Source organism: Malaclemys terrapin, chromosome 1, assembly GCF_027887155.1.
Source record: "Malaclemys terrapin pileata isolate rMalTer1 chromosome 1, rMalTer1.hap1, whole genome shotgun sequence".
NCBI lineage: Eukaryota > Metazoa > Chordata > Testudines > Emydidae > Malaclemys > Malaclemys terrapin.
Window position 1 is genome coordinate 352,327,525 of NC_071505.1, and position 4,259 is coordinate 352,331,783.

Genomic DNA, 4,259 nt, shown 5'->3' on the forward strand with positions numbered 1-4,259 from the left:
TTATTAACCCTTTAGTTGCAAAAAGCTAACAGAATGTTAGTAATCATAGGGAACGGGATAGATAATAAGACAGAAAATATAATATTGCCTCTAAATAAATCCATGGTACTCCCACATCTTGAATACTGCATACAGATCTGGTCACCCCATCTGAGAAAAATATATTGGAACTGGAAAATGTTCAGAAAGGGGCAACAAAAATGATTAGGGTTGTGGAACAGCTTCCCAATGTGGAGAGATTAATATGATCGGAACTTTTCAGCTTGGAAAAGAGATGACTAAGGGGGGATATGATAGAGCTCTATAAAATCATGACTGGTGTGGAGAATGTAAATATGGAAGTGTTATTTACTCCTTCTCATAACACAAGAACTAGGGGTCACCCAATGAAATTAATAGGCAGCAGGTTTAAAACAAACAAAAGGAAGTATTTCTTCACACAACACACAGGTAACTTATGGAATTCCTTGCCAGAGGATGTTGTGAAGGCCAAGACTATAACAAAAGGCAAATAGAGTGCCCATCTTTAAAAAAGGGAAACAGGAGCACCTAGGGAACTACAGACTGGTCAGCCTCACTTCAGTCCCTGGAAAAATCATGGAGCAGGTCCTAAAGGAAACCATTTTTAAGCACTTAAAGGAGAGGAAGGTGATCAGGAACCATCAACATGGATTCAACAAGGGCAAGTCATGCCTGACCAACCTGATTGCCTTCTATGATGAGATAACTGGCTCTGTGGATATGGGGAAAGCAGTGGACATGATATATCTTGACTTTAGCAAAGCTTTTGATACAGTCTCTCACAGTATTCTTGCCAGCAAGTTAAAAAAGTATGGATTGGATGAATGGACTATGGGGTGGATAGAAAGCTGGCTAGATTGTTGGGCTCAATGGGTAGTGATCAACGGCTTAATGACTAGTTGGCAGCTGGTATCAAGCAGAGTCCCCCAGGGGTTGATCCCGTTTTGTTTAACATCGTTATGAATGATCTGAATGACGGGATGGATTGCACCCTCAGCAAGTTCGCAGATGACACTAAACTGGGGAGAGAGGTTGCCCTTGGGAGCCAGCGGAGGTCACTCAATTAGGGTAAACTGCAAACAGAATGGGGCAGACAAACCCCAAAAGCTGGTGGATATTCCAATACTTAGATTTACCAACCCAGCACAAAACACCTTCTATTGTACCTCACTGATTACTCAGAAGTCCAAATAATGCAGTTTCCTTAAAGTGCCCAGCCTCAGGCCTCCGTCCAGACACACATGCAAGATATGATGATGATTACTGAAAATCTTATCTCATCATATAAAAGAAAAGGTTCTTCCAACCCCAAAAGATCAGCCATACATCCAGGTCAAATTATAACATAGATCTTACCCAAAATACATGCTTATAGTCAATTCTTGTTAACTAAACAAAAAATTATTATAAAAGAAAAGAGGTAGAGTGTTGGTTAAAATATCAATATACATACAGACTTGAGTTTAATTCATTGAGGTCCAGTTACATAGCAGAGATGGTGAGTTTGTATTGGGCCAAAAGAAATATGATAAGGTTCAACAAGGACAAGTGCAGAGTCCTGCACTTAGGATGGAAGAATCCCATGCACTGCTACAGGCCGTGGACTGACTAGCTAAGCAGCAGTTCTGCAGAAAAGGACCTGGGGATTACAGTGGACGAGAAGCTGGATATGAGTCAGCAGTGTGCACTTGTTGCCAAGAAGGCTAACGGCCTATCGGGCTCCATTAGTAGGAGCATTGCCAGCAGATCGAGGGAAGTGATTATTCCCCTCTATCAGGCAGTGGTGAGGCCATATCTGGAGTATTGCATCCAGTTTTGGTCCCCCCACTACAGAAAGGATGTGGACAAATTGGAGAAAGTCCAGCGGAGGGCAAGAAAAATAATTAGGGGGCTGGGGCACATGACTTGCGAGGAGAGGCTGAGGGAACTGGGCTTGTTTAGTCTGCAGAAGAGAAGAATGAGGGGGGATTTGATAGCTGCTTTCAGCTACCTGAAGGGGGTTTCCACAGAGGATGGAGCTCGGCTGTTCTCAGTGATGGCAGATGACAGAAAAAGGAGCAGAGGTCTCAAGTTGCAGTGGGGAGGTCTAGGTTGGACATTAGGAAACACTATCTCACTAGGAGGGTGGTGAAGCACTGGAATACGTTAGTTAGGAAGGTGGTGGAATCTCCTGAGAGGTTTTTAAGGCCCAGCTTGACAAAGCCCTGGCTGGGATTATTTACTTGGCTTTGGTCCTGCTTTGAGCAAGGGTTTGGACTAGATGACCTCCTCTTCCAACCCTAATCTTCTATGATTCTATGATTCTATGGTGTTCCTGTCCTCTGTTTGCCAGATGCTGGGAATGGGCAACAGCATATGGACCACTTGATGATTACCTGTTCTGTTCCTTCCCTATGGAGAACTTGGGAATGGACACTGTTGGAAGACAGGATTCTGGGTTAGATGGGCCTTTCATCTAACCCAGTATGGCTGGTTTTATGTCTTAGGGGTCCAATTACCAGGAATTAGAAAATTGCCAACCCAGTGAGTTCTTAACATACTGATTTCCCAGTTTGTCATGCTGATAGAGCACTGCAAGGCCAGGAAAGGAATAAATATCTCTTTTACTGTCCAGTAAGTGATTCAGGGAAGAGGGCCCGGCACCATGACACCAGCCAATTTTCTTCACAGAGCTTAGTCTAAGAGCCAGAGGACCAGAAGAAAACTTTAGGTACCTTTATGAGTTAAGAGCTGGAGCAGCCTGTCCCAGATCTGTTTGGTCCTCACCCCATAGATGATGGGATTTAGCGCGGGGGGCAGAAGGAGGTACACGTTGGCAATGAGAATGTGGAAATGCAAGGCCACATTGCTACCAAATCGGTGCATGAGGGAGGAGAAGAGACCTGGTATGTAAAAGGCTAAGATGGCACAGAGGTGGGAACCGCAGGTCCCAAAAGTCTTAAGCCGGGCATCCTTTGTGGGGAGGCTGAAGATGGCCCTTAGGATCTCGGCATAGGAAATGGCGATAAAAAACACATCCAGACCCTTCACACAGAATAACACAAAGAGGCCGTAGTAACTACTGACACGGGTGTCAGCTCAGGCCAGCTTCACCACGGCCATGTGCTCACAGTACGAGTGGGGGATGATGTTGGTTCTGCAATATGGCCACTGCCTCGCCAGGAATGGATAGGGCAATGTGAGTATGCTGCCGCGCAGAACCACAGCCAGGCCAATCTTGGCCACCACAGGGTTTGTGAGGGTGGTAGAATGTCTCAGGGGATCACAGATGGCCACGTAACGATCCAAAGCCATGGCCACGAAGATCCCTGACTCCACTGCTAAGAAGCAGTGAATGAAGTACATCTGGGTGAGGCAGGCATTAAAATCAATCTCCCTGGAATTGAACCAGAGGATGCTCAGCGATTTGGGAAGGATGGACGTAGTCAGGACCAGGTCAGTGATGGCCAGCATACAGAGGAAATAGAACATGGGCCCATGGAGGTTCAGCTCCCGATTCACGACGAACAGGATGGTTATGTTCCCCAAGAGGGCTGTGACATACATAGCACAGAAGGGGATGGAGATCCAGACATGGGCCGCCTCCAGGCCAGGAATGCCCAGCAGGATGAAGGTGGAGGGGTTGGTGAAGTCGGTTGTGTTAGAATTTGACATGCAGTAGGGGAGAAGGTGTCCAACTCTGAGGCAGAACGGTGTCTCCTGCATGTACCATACGTTCGCCTGACTTCCTGTACATGCCCAGGGTCTAGGGTGATGGTTGCAGTACAAATGCCTGGATGGAGAGACAATGTTAATATGAGACATTACGTGCACTACTGAACACTGTTCTCATGGGTGAAGCAGATTGGTCGCTCTTCGCACACTGAAAAATGAATTTTCATTATTCAGAGAAATGAATTATGAACAACTGGCCTTACTAATGCCAATTCCATATTTGATGGTGCTCCCTGCCTCAGTAATTCCTACATCTCGTGGTCTGGGAATCCTTATTAGGCACCAGCAGGAACCACGAGTGTGGATACTGGTTATCCATCATTGTTCCTTAATGCAAATAAAAGCCAGGCAAGAGAGTTCATGCTGTAGGGAATTCCCCATTCACTGGTAGCTCAAAATCTGATAGTGGAAAAAAAAAAAAAAACGTTGCCAAGACATGCTAGCGGGAAACATCCCAACTAGAACATACCTCAGGGAAAAGACATGGGCAACATTGATAGCAGCCCCACGGAAACACCTGCTTA

At 45.8% G+C, this 4,259-nt stretch overlaps 1 pseudogene; it reads right to left on the reverse strand.

Moving 5' to 3' along the window:
• Window positions 1-2,727: 2,727 nt before the first annotated feature.
• On the reverse strand, window positions 2,728-3,726 carry LOC128833259 (olfactory receptor 52R1-like; annotated as a pseudogene).
• Window positions 3,727-4,259: the final 533 nt, after the last annotated feature.